Raw genomic sequence first — 13,474 nt, forward strand, 5'->3', positions numbered from 1 at the left:
TTTTCTGTGGACTGCTTGGAATTGGACTTGTATTTTAATTTATTTTTACATTTATTTTTATTAGTTGGAGGCTAATTACTTTACAATATTGTAGTGGTTTTTGTCATACATTGACATGAATCAGCCATGGATTTACATGTATTCCCCATCCCGATCCCCCCTCTCACCTCCCTCTGGGTCTTCCCAGTGCACCACGCCCGAGCACTTGTCTCATGCACCCAACCTGGGCTGATGATCTGTTTCACTCTAGATAATATACATGTTTCAATGCTGTTCTCTCGAAACATCTCACCCTCGCATTCTCCCACAGAGTCCAAATGTCTGTTCTGTACATCTGTGTCTCTTTTTCTGTTTTGCATATAGGGTTATCATTACCATCTTTCTAAATTCCACATATATGTGTTAGTATACTGTAATGGTCTTTATCTTTCTGGCTTACTTCACTCTGTATAACAAGCTCCAGTTTCATCCATCTCATTAGAACTGATTCAAATGAATTCTTTTTAATAGCTGAGTAATATTCCATGGAGTATATGTACCACAGCTTCCTTACCCATTTGTCTGCTGATGGGCATCTAGGTTGCTTCCATGTCCTAACTATTATAAACAGTGCTTTGATGAATTTTGGGGTGCATGTGTCTCTTTCAGATCTGGTTTCCTTGGTGTGTATGCCCAGAAGTGGGATTGCTGGGTCATATGGCAGTTCTATTTCCAGTTTTTTAAGAAATCTCCACACTGTTCTCCATAGTGGCTGTACTCGTTTGCATTCCCTCCAACAGTGTAAGAGGGTTGCCTTTTCTCCACACCCTCTCCAGCATTTATTGCTTGTAGACTTTTGGATAACAGCCATCCTGACTGGCATGTAATGGTACCTCATTGTGGGTTTGATTTGCATTTCTCTAATAATGAGTGATGTTGAGCATTTTTTCATGTGTTTGTTAGCCATCTGTATGTCTTCTTTGGAGAAATGTCTGTTTAGTTCTTTGGCCCATTTTTTGATTGGGTCATTTATTTTTCTGGAGTTGAGCTTCAGGGGTTGCTTGTATATTTTTGAGATTAATCCTTTGCCTGTTGCTTCATTTGCTATTATTTTCTCCCAATCTGAGGGGTGTCTTCTCACCTTACTTATAGCTTCCTTTGTTGTGCAAAAGCTTTTAAGTTTCATTAGGTCCCATTTGTTTATTTTTGCTTTTATTTCCAATATTCTGGGAGGTGGGTCATAGAGGATCCTGTTGTGATTTATGTCAGAGAGTGTTTTGCCTATGTTCTCCTCTAGGAGTTTTATAGTTTCTGGTCTTACATTTAGATCTTTAATCCATTTTGAGTTTATTTTTGTGTATGTTGTTAGAAAATGTTCTAGTTTCATTCTTTTACAAGTGGTTGACCAGTTTTCCAGCACCACTTGTTAAGAGGTTGTCTTTTTTCCATTGTATATCCTTGCCTCCTTTGTCAAAGATAAGGTGTCCATAGGTTCATGGATTTATCTCTGGGCTTTCTATTCTGTTCCATTGATCTATATTTGTGTCTTTGTGCCAGTACCATACTGTCTTGATGACTGTGGCTTTGTAGTAGAACCTGAAGTCAGGCAGGTTGATTCCTCCAGTTCCATTCTTCTTTCTCAAGATTACTTTGGCTATTCGAGGTTTTTTGTATTTCCATACAAATTGTGAAATTATTTGTTCTAGTTCTGTGAAAAATACCGTTGGTAGCTTGATAGGGATTGCATTGAATCTATAGATTGCTTTGGGTAGAATAGCCATTTTGACAATATTGATTCTTCCAATCCATGAACACGGTATGTTTCTCCATCTGTTTGTGTCCTCTTTGATTTCTTTCATCGATGTTTTATAGTTTTCTATGTATAGGTCTTTTGTTTCTTTAGGTAGATATACTCCTAAGTATTTTATTCTTTTTGTTGCAATGGTGAATGGAATTGTTTCCTTAATTTCTCTTTCTGTTTTTTCATTGTTAGTATGTAGGAATGCAAGGGATTTCTGTGTGTTAATTTTATATCCTGCAACATTGCTATATTCATTGATTAGCTCTAGTAATTTTCTGGTAGAGTCTTTAGGGTTTTCTATGTAGAAGATCATGTCATCTGCAAACAGTGAGAGTTTCACTTCTTCTTTTCCTATCTGGATTCCTTTTACTTCTTTTTCTGCTCTGACTGCTGTGGCCAAAACTTCCAACACTTTGTTGAATAGTAGTGGTGAGAGTGGGCACCCTTGTCTTGTTCCTGATTTCAGGGGGAATGCTTTCAATTTTTCACCATTGAGGGTGATGCTTGCTGTGGGTTTGTCATATATAGCTTTTATTATGTTGAGGTGTGTTCCTTCTATGCCTGCTTTCTGGAGAGTTTTAATCATAAATGGGTGTTGAATGTTGTCAAAGGCTTTTTCTGCATCTATTGAAAAATCATATGGTTTTTATCTTTCAATTTGTTAATGTGGTGTATTACATTGATTGATTTGTGGATATTAAAGAATCCTTGCATTCCTGGGATAAAGCCCACTTGGTCAAGGTGTATGATCTTTTTAATATGTTGTTGGATCTGTTTGCTAGAATTTTGTTAAGGATTTTTGCATCTATGTTCATCAGTGATATTGGCCTGTAGTTTTCTTTTTTGTGGCATCTTTGTCTGGTTTTGGAATTAGGGTGATGGTGACCTCATAGAATGAGTTTGGAAGTTTACCTTCTGCAATTTTCTGGAAGAGTTTGAGTAAGATAGGTGTTAGCTCTTCTCTAAATATTTGGTAGAATTCAGCTGTGAAGCCATCTGGTTCTGGGCTTTTGTTTGCTGAAAGATTTCTGATTACAGTTTTGATTTCCTTGCTTGTGATTGTTCTCTTAAGATCTTCTATTTCTTCCTGGTTCAGTTTTAGGAAGTTTTACTTTTCTAAGAATTTGTCCATTTCTTCCAAATTGTCCATTTTATTGGCATAGAGCTGCTGGTAGTAGTCTCTTATGATCCTTTGTATTTAAGTGTTGTGTGTTGTGATCTCTCCATTTTCACTGCTAATTTTGTTGATTTCGTTCTTCTCCCTTTGTTTCTTGGTGAGTCTGGCTAATGGTTTGTCAATTTTGTTTATTTTTTCAAAAAACCAGCTTTTAGCTTTGTTGATTTTTGCTATGGTCTCTTTAGTTTCTTTTGCATTTATTTCTGCCCTAATTTTTAAGATTTCTTTCCTTCTACTAACTCTGGGATTCTTCATTTCTTCCTTCTCTAGTTGCTTTAGGTGTAGAGTTAGGTTATTTATTTGATGTTTTTCTTGTTTTTTGTGGTAGGCCTATAATGCTATGAACCTTCCCCTTAGCACTGCTTTTACAGTGTCCCATAGGTTTTGGGTTGTTGTGTTTTCATTTTCATCCATTTCTATGCATATTTTGATTTCTTTTTTGATTTCTTCTATGATTTGTTGGTTATTCAGAAGTGTGTTATTTAGCCTTCATTTGTTTGAATTTTTAATTTTTTTTTTTTTTTTTTTTCCTGTAATTGAGATCTAATCTTACTGCACTGTGGTCAGAAAAGATGACTGGAAGGATTTCAATTTTTTTGAGTTTACCAAGACTAGATTTATGTCTCAGGATGTGATCTATTCTGGAGAAGGTTCCATGTGCACTTGAGAAAAAGGTGAAGTTGATTATTTTGGGGTGAAATGTCCTATAGACATCAGTTAGGTCTAGCCAGTCCATTATGGCATTTAAAGTTTGTGTTTCCTTGTTAATTTTCTGATTAGTTGATCTATCCATATTTGTGAGTGGGGGTATTAAAGTCTCCCCCTATTGTTGTGTTACTATTCATTTCCTCTTTCATACTCATTAGCATTTGCCTTACATATTGTGGTGCTCCTATGTTGGGTGCATATATATTTATAATTGTTATATCTTCCTCTTGGATTGATCCTTTGATCATTATGTAGTGTCCTTCTTTGTCTTTTTTCCCTGCCTTTATTTTAAAGTCTATTTTATCTGATATGAGTATTGCGACTCCTGCTTTCTTTTGTTATCCGTTTGTGTGAAGTATTTTTTTCCAGCCCTTCACTTTTAAGCTGTTTGTTTCCTTTGTTTTGAGGTGGGTCTCTTGTAGACAGCATACATAGGGGTCCTGTTTTTGTATCCATTCAGCCAGTCTTTGTCTTTTGGTTGGGGCATTCAGCCCATTTACACTTAAGGTAACTATTGATAGGTATGGTCCCATTGCCATTTACTTTGTTGTTTTGGGTTCACGTTTATACAACCTTTCTGTGTTTCCTGTCTAGAGAAGATCCTTTAGCATTTGTTGAAGAGCTGGTTTGGTGGTGCTGAATTCTCTCAGCTTTTGCTTGTCTGTAAAGCTTTTGAATTTTCCTTCGTATCTGAATGAGATCCTTGCTGGGTACAGTAATCTAGGTTGTATGTTATTCTCTTTCATTACTTTAAGTATGTCCTGCCATTCCCTTCTGGCCTGAAGGGTTTCTATTGATAGATCAGCTGTTAACCTTATGGGAATCCCTTTGTGTGTTATTTGTTGTTTCTCCCTTGCTGCTTTTAATATTTGTCCTTTGTGTTTGATCTTTGTTAATTTGATTAATATGTGTCTTGGGGTGTTTTGCCTTGGGTTTATCCTGTTTGGGACTCTCTGGGTTTCTTGGACTTGGGTGGCTATTTCCTTCCCAATTTTAGGGAAGTTTTCAGCTATTATCTCCTCGAATATTTTCTCATGGCCTTTCTTTTAGTCTTTTTCTTCTGGGACTCCTATGATTCGAATGTTGGGGCGTTTCACATTGTCCCAGAGGTCCCTGAGGTTGTCCTCATTTCTTTTGATCCTTTTTTCTTTTTTCCTCTCTGCTTCATTTATTTCCACCATTTTATCTTCTACCTCACTTATCCTATCTTCTGCCTCTGTTATTCTACTCTTGGTTCCCTCCAGAGTGTTTTTGATCTCATTTATTGCATTATTCATTTTTAATTGACTCTTTTTTTTTTTTATTACATCTAGGTCCTTATTAAACAATTCTTACATCTTCTCAGTCTTTATCTCCAGGCTATTTATCTGTGATTCCATTTTGTTTTCAAGATTTTGGATCATTTTTATTATCATTATTCTAAATTCTTTTTCAGGTAGATTCCCTATCTCCTCTTCTTTTGTTTGACTTGGTGGGCATTTTTCATGTTCCTTTACCTGTGGGTTATTTCTCTGCCTTTTCATCTTGTTTAGATTGCTGTGTCTGGAGTGGGCTTTCTGTATTCTGGAAGTCTGTGGTTCATTTTTATTGTGGAGTTTTCAACCAGTGTGTGTGGTTGGACGATTGGCTTGTCAAGGTTTCCTGGTTAGGGAAGCTTGCGTCGGTCTTCTGGTGCATGGAACTGGATTTCTTCTCTCTGGAGTGCAATGGAGTGTCCAGTAATGAGTTTTGAGATGGGTCTATGTGTTGGGTGTGAACTTGGGCAGCCTGTATGTTGACACTCAGGGCTATGTTCCTGCGTTGTTAGAGAATTTGTGTGGTATGTCTTGCTCTGAAACTTACTGGCTCTTGGGTGGTGGTTGGTTTCAGTGTAGGTATGGAGGCTTTTGGACGGTCACTTATTACTTAATGTTCCATGTAGTCAGGAGTTTTCTGGTGTTCTCAGGTTTTGGTCTTAAGTCTCCTGCCTCTCGATTTCAGTTTTATACGTCCAGTTGTCTCAAGACTTCTCCAACTATACAGCACTGATAATAAAACTTCTAGGTTAATGGTTAAAAGATTCTCCACCGTGAGGGACACCCAGAGAGGTTCACAGAGTTACATGAAAAAGAGGAGAGAGAGGAGGGAGATAGAGATTAGCAGGAGGAGAAAAGGGGGGACTCAAGAGGAGAGAGACAGATCTACGCAGTTGTCTGTTCCCTAAATAAAGAGGAGAGAGAGGAGGGAGATAGAGATTAGCAGGAGGAGAAAAGGGGGGACTCAAGAGGAGAGAGACAGATCTACGCAGTTGTCTGTTCCCTAAGTGTTCTCCATAGCCAGACACCCACAAAGATTCACAGAATTGGATTGGGAAGAGAAGGGGAAAGGAGGAAATAGAGGTGTTCTGAGGTAGAAAACAGAGTCAAAAGTGGGAGAGAGTAATCAACACACTCCTGAATAAAACTGGGAACTGAATATTGGATTCTTAAATATCCAAAATTTGTGTCACATACTGAAAAACAAAGATTAAAAATCAAGAGTAGAGGTTAGACTCTTAAAAATACAATATTAAAAACAAAAACAAAAACACAAAAAAATTTAGAAATATATATAAAGTTCATTTTAAAAATAGGGATTCACTTTTTTTTTTGCAAGGTTATAGTGAAAAGAAAATGAAAATTAAGGGATACTTGAGTAGTAATAGAGGAATTTAAAAGAAAATAAGAGAAAAAAAAGAAAAGAAAAAAAAAACAATAAAAAAAATTTTTTTCTTAATTAAAAAAATTGTAAAAATCTATGAAAATGAATGTTAAGGAGTAATGGGGGAGTAATAGGGAATTTTAAAAGAAAATAAAAGAGAAAAAAAAAAAAAGAAAAGAAAAGAAAAACAATTAATAAAAAAAAGAAAAAAAGGTAGAAATATATCTAGGAATTTCTCTGGAGCTGTTGCGGTCAATGTGGTTTTGGTTCAGTTTCAGATAGCTCCTCGTTCCAGCTTACACTTCTCAATATCTATAGGTCCCTTCCGGTATAGTCAGTGTTACCTACAGGGATTTTAATCTGTTGCACCTGTCCCTTCTGAAGTGATTCCCTTTGTTTATTGGCTTCTATTTGCCGGTCTGTTCAGTGTCTAATTTCTGCCCTGACAAAGGCAGGTGGAGGTGGTCTCTTGTTCAGGTTTGCTGGTTCAGTCGCGCTGCGGGGAGGGCGGGGCACTGCAGACAGATATCGCTGTGTGTGGGGAGCACTCACTGTGTTCCGGCCACACTGGGTTTGCCCCCGCTCATGGGTGTGTGCTTTCCCCCTCTACACTGCTCAGGCTCCCGGCTGCTCTATATGGAGCGGGCCCTGAGTTGCGTGCGGTTCCAGTTTTCAGGTATTCCACAAAACAGCAGACTCATTTGGGCCTGCGTTTTGTGCCTTCCCTGCCCGAGCAGCTCAGGCAGCCAGGAGTTTGACGGGCGCACTCTCCCCAGGTGTGGTGCGCCTTCTCCCCTCCACATCCCCAGCCTCAGTTTCTGCCCGCGCCAGTCAGGTGCGTGTGCCCTGTGTCTAGCCGCGATCCTCCCAGCGGATGTCGACCATCCAGAATCTCAGGAAATCATTGGTTAGAAACTGGAGGCCTGTTTGCAGTATGGTAGGGGATGCCGTCTCTGGGGCTGAGTTTGCCCCTTTCCCCTCCCCCCTGCCTCGTGCCTCTGGCGGAGATGGGCCGGTCCGCAGCCGGCTAACTCCTCTGGACTTGCACGGTCCCTTTGTCCTGCGAATGGCTGGCAGTGTGTTCGGGCCGGTTAATTTTCTCTCTCTCTTTTGTTATCCCACAATTTAAGTTGCTATCTCACAAAAGCTCCCTCCGAATGCCCTCAGGGCACTCAGACCCGGTCCTTACCCTAAGCAATGCCGCCTGCTCCTCTCCGTTCTGCCCCCACTTGCTGGTGGCAGATGCGGGCGTCTGTGGTACTTTTCTGCTGGGAGTTGCTATTAGGCACGTAATCTGTGGGTTTTATTTATTTTTCCTCCCAGTTAGGTTGCCTTCCGAGATTCAAAATCTTCCCCCAGAACCGCCAGTGCAAGGGTTTCCTGGTGTTTGGAAACTTCCTCTATTAAGACTCCCTTCCTGGGACGGGTCTCCGTCCCTAGCTCTTTGTCTGTCTTTTTATCTTTTATATTTTGTCCTACCTCCTTTCGAAGACAACGGGCTGCTTTTCTGGGTGCCTGATGTCCTCTGCTAGTGATCAGAAGTTGTTTTGTGAAGTTTGCTCAGCGTTCAGTTGTTCTTTTGATGAATTTGTAGGGGAGTAAGTGGTCTCCCCATTCTATTCCTCCACCATCTTGGCTCCTCCCTGGAATTGGACTTTTAAAATGCCATTATTTGCACATTTAGCTCCCATCAATAGGAATTGGTACAAGAAATGATGTGGGGTTTTATGTTCAACTGCATAAATGGAATGAAGTCCCTGGCTGTACACACCAGTTTTGAGAATGGCCTTGATACGAAGAGCTTTGTGTATCTCAGGAACTAAAGATCTATTTGTGTTCAACTCTGACAAAAGGAGTGGTCCACAGAGCCTGTTTATAGTAACACAGGCCCTTGGGCTTATTTCTAATGCCTTTCAAGCTTGAAAGACCTTCTGATGGAATGGAGTAAAATTATATATATATATATATATACATATATATATATATGTATATATATATACATACATACACACATATATATGTATGTGTGTGTATGTATATATGCACTTGTGTATGTATATATGCATGTGTGTGTAAAAAAATGTACAGTAGTTGTCTTTTCTCTATCTAATTTATCTCACTAAGCATCATACCCTCCAGGTCCACCATTCACATTGTTACAAATGGCAAATTTTCATTTTTTTATGGTTGAGTAAAACCTCAGTGACGTATCACTTCACACCTGTTCAAATGGCAAATAAAAAAGACAAGAAATAATAAGTGTTGGTAAATGTGAAGGAAAGGGAACCCTTTGTGCACATGAGTGGGGATGTAAATTAAAGCATCCACTATCAAAAATAATATGGAGGATCCTCAAAAGATTAAAAATGTGACTACATACAATCTGGCAATTCCACTCATGGATATCTATCTTAAGAAAACAAAAACACTTATTTGAAAAGACATTTGTGCCCTAATGTTCATATAAGTGTTATTTACATAGCCTAGATATGGAAGCAAACTAATTGTCCATAAATAGATGAATGAATAAAGAAGATGTGGTACATATATTTACCAGATATTTTATGGGGGTTTGGTTTAAAAATCATGATGGGTAAATATAAGCATAACATAATACCAGTAAAGATACACGGGGGTAGTGGTGCATTTTTTAAGCTTAAAATAACTAGAGAAAACCTGATAGATTTGACCATATACGTGAAACTTTATTCCTGCTTTATTTTATTCTATTCCTTTAAACAATTCTATTCTATTCTGTCCTACCAAGCCAATTTGATTAATATTCCCCTTTGTTGTTTTTCAGTCACTAGGTCATGTCCGACTCTTTGCAACCCCATGGACTGCAGCACGCAGGGCTTCCCTGTCCTTCACTATCTCCTGGAGTTTGCTCAAACTCATGTCCATTGAGTCAGTGATGCCATCCAACCATCTCATCCTCTGTCACCTCTTTGTCCCCTTGCCCTCAATCTTTCCCAGCATCAGGGTCTTTTCTAATAAGTCAGTTCTTCATATCAGGTGGCCAAAGTATTGGAGTTTCAGCTTCAGAATCAATCCTTCCAATGAATATTTGGGGTTGATTTCCTTTAGGATTGACTGGTTTAATCTCCTTGCAGTCCAAGGGACTCTCAAGACTCTTCTCCAGCATCACAGTTTAAAAGCATCAAGTCTTCAGTGCTCAGCCTACTTTATGGTCCAACTCTCACACCTGTACATGACTACTGGAGAAACCATAGCTTTGACTATATGGACATTTGCAGGCAAAGTGTTGTTTCTGCTTTTTAATATGGTATCTAGGTTTGTCATAGCTTTTCTCCCAAGGAGCAAGCCTCTTTTAGTTTGATAACTGCAGTCTCCATCCATAGTGATTTTACTCCAATTAATAGAACTAAATTGAAGCTTGAAAAATGCTATTTATATTCAGAACTTGAGAAGGAGTATATTAGTACATATTAATTAAGATCATACACAGTAAAACAGAACTTGGGTTTATATTCTTACCTTTATACTCAATAGCTGTGTGGCAAGTTCCCTAATATCTCTGAGTTTCTGTAACCATGTATATAGAGTGAAAATGATAATAATAGTAGTTACATAGTTAATTTTTGTGAAGAGACTGGAATAGTGTCTTGTTACATAAGGAGCACTAGTTGTTTGCTATTATTTGTGTTTGTATTAGTCAGGGTCCTCTGGAGAAACAGAACCAATAAGATGTGTGTGTATAAGTAGAATGACATTTATTTTATTTAAGTAATCAACTCATGATATTATGGAGGCTGGCAAGTACAATTTCTGCAGGGTGGAGTTTCAGGAAAGAGTTGATGTTATAGTTCAAGTCCAACCATCAGGCTGAAGACACAGGAAAAAAGAATGATGGAATGTCAAGTCTGAAAGGAGTCTGCCACAGGATTCACTCTTGTTCAGGAAAGATCAGTGTTCTATTCTAGTCAGGCCTTCAGCTGATTAGATGAGGCCCACCCACGTGCTGGAGGGCAGTCTGATTCAAAATTCACTGATGTGAGTGTGACTATTATCCCAAAACACCTGCACAGAATCATCTAGAATAATGTTTGACCACAGACTGGCATTGTGACCCAGACAAACTGACACATAAAATTAGTCATCATCAAGCTGAATAGATTTCATGTCATGGTAAAATAAAGAAACATGTTAATTGTTCAGTATACTGAAGACACTGGGAAGGATATTATATTATTTTCAAATTATTTTCAAATATCACATTTTACTGAAGCAAATACAATTCAAAATGATAAGAAACATGATTTGAATTTGTAAAAAAAATTACAAATAATTTTTTTCCAAAGTTTTGAATGGAAAACTTGAGTTGGCTTCCAACAGTTTACCTCAGCCTTTTCATTTGAAATGACTATGAAAAATTTCTGAAGAATAGAGTTTTAAATTTAAGAAGATTTTTTTAACTTAATTTTTTAATTGGAGTATAGTTGCTTTTCATTGTTGTGCTGGTTTCTGCTACACAGCAGAGTGAATCAGCCCTCTATATGCACATTATCTCTTTTTCTTTTGATTTTCTTCCCATTTATTTCCCACCAGGCATGGAATAGAGTTTCTTGGGCTATGTAGTCAGTTCTCATTAGTGATCTATTTCATTTGTTGGTGTTGTTTAGTTGCTGTCATGTCAGACTCTTTGTGATCCCATGGACTGTAGCCGGCCAAACTCCTCTGTTCATGGGATTTCCCAGGCGAGAATATTGGAGTGGTTTGCCATTTCCTTCTCCAGGGTATCTTCCCGACCCAAGCATCGAACCCAGGTCTCTTGCATTGCAGGCAAATTCTTTACCACCTGAACCACCAGAGAATCCCTATCAATTTTATCATTAATAATAACTTGAAATTTAATTTTTGCCTCTTTCAAATACTTAAAGGGTCTGACATTAAAGTTAAAAAAAATGTTGTTAAAGCTGTCCTTCCTTTTCTCCCTTTGTGAAACACAGTGTTGAGATTTCCTGTTATAATGCAAATGAATTTCGAATCCAATCTCATGTTCACATATAGCATATTCCAAAAGCTGATGCATCTCTAAACTGTGGAATGTTCACACAGTGTTAGATAGTCATGTTGCAGCCTAGATGTGAGTAAAATGATAAGTCAGCTAAAGGTGCACATATTTCTGATGAATGTGAAGACAGGTTTGGGAACCCAGGTGGAGCTGCATTTGCCAGGAAACTTCACCAGACACAATATTCACCCCTTCCTGCCCGACTGCCTCTCCACAGCCCTATCCTGCTGTCCCATGGCCCTTATCCACAGTGGGGCCGTGGAGACAGTTGTTCGGGTGCCTGGATTAACCAGATTAGCATATGATGTCAAGGCGGAGAACAGAGCAGAAGATGTCAGGGTCCCTCTCCCTGGGACTGGGGTCCCAGGGCCAGGCCATCAGAGCATCTCTGCAAACTGCCTTCCATATTGTACCTGAGGAGGCTGCCAGGTTTGCGTGGCCAGCTCCCTGTCTTTGTCCCCTTATTTCTAGGCACCCTTGTACTTTGTACATTAATAGAAAAGCTCTTTTCATTCAGCACTGTCCACCTAGCAGAATGTCTGCTACAGAGTAGGTGCTTAGTAATTGTTAAATGAGTGTTCACAAACTAGCTAATATTTTATATTGTCATATTCATTCTAATTTCAGTAGAAAATCGTTGTTTTGTTCTTACATGGCTAGAAAGTTTCCTGACAATAGCTGGACTATTCATCATAGTCAAAGATGTGGAAAAAAACCCCAAATATCCATTGACAAATAAATGGATAGTCAAAGTGATATATCCATATAGTGAAAGTGAAAGTGAAATTCGCTCAGTTATTTCCGACTCTTTGTGACCCCATGGACTATGCAGTCCATGGAATTCTCCAGGCCAGAATACCAGAGTGGGTAGCCTTTCCCTTCTCCAGGGGATCTTCCCAACTCAGTGATTGAACCCAGGTTTTCCACATTGCAGGCAAATTCTTTACCAGCTGAGAAACAAGGGAAGCCCAAGAATACTGGGGTGGGTAGCCTATCCCTTTTCCAGTAGATCTTTGCCACCCAGGAATCGAACCCAGGTCTCCTGGGTTGCAGGCAGATATCCATATTTTTGGATTGTGGAATTGTGGAATATAAAGGAATGGGATTCTGATACGTGCTACAACATAAATGAAATTTAAAATATTCAGCTAAGTGAAATAAGCCAGACACAAAAGGACAAATATTGCATGATTCCACTTATGTGAGGTACTTGTGGTAAGTCGCTTCAGTTGTGTCTGACTCTGTGCGACCCTATGGACTGTCGCCCATGAGGTTCCCTGTCCGTGGGACCTTCCAGGCAAGAATACTGGAGCGGGTTGCCATTTCCTTCTCCAGGTCATCTTCCCAACCCAGGGATCAAATCCCCGTCTCTTACATCTCCTTCATTGTCAGGCGAGTTCTTTACCACTAGGCCCACCTGGGAAGTGAAGAGTAGTCAAATTCACAGGATGGAAAATAGAATAGTGGTCACCAGCAGGTAGGGGAGGGGACACTATGGAGCTATTGTTTGATAGGTAAGCGTTTTAGTTTCGAATGATGAAAAAATAATTCTTGAATTGGATGGCAGTAATGGTTGTATGAAAGTGTTATTTACCTAATGTCACTTATACATTGTCAATTTCATCTAATGTCAATTATACATTGAATGGTTAAAATGACAAGTTTATATATGTTTATGTTATTTTACTATGATTTTTTAAAAGCTGATAGACAGGATTTGTACAGAATAAGGTTGCATGTTCTGCCTTAAAGAAATTTCCAGGTCTCTACCTTTTCTCAAAAAAAAACCAAAAACTAAAAAATTAGAACATGAAAATGATTTTAAAATGGCTTTTTTAATGAATTTCATTCTTAAAAGTGCAAGCTTTGGGCTCAGATGCACCTGGCTACAGATGGAATGATCAACTACTAAAATAATAATTTTTCTCTGTTGAATATTTAAGCCCAATGAACTGTAGACTTAGTCCTATATATCAAAATATTTTTCAGCTATTGCTAGTCTTAAACAAGTGTTTATAAACCATGAAGATATCATTCTCTGGCTAAATGTGTAGTAAAAATAAAATGTTATACAGATGTTTTCAAAACACAAAAT

Source organism: Dama dama, chromosome 1 (assembly GCF_033118175.1).
Source record: "Dama dama isolate Ldn47 chromosome 1, ASM3311817v1, whole genome shotgun sequence".
Taxonomy (NCBI): domain Eukaryota; kingdom Metazoa; phylum Chordata; class Mammalia; order Artiodactyla; family Cervidae; genus Dama; species Dama dama.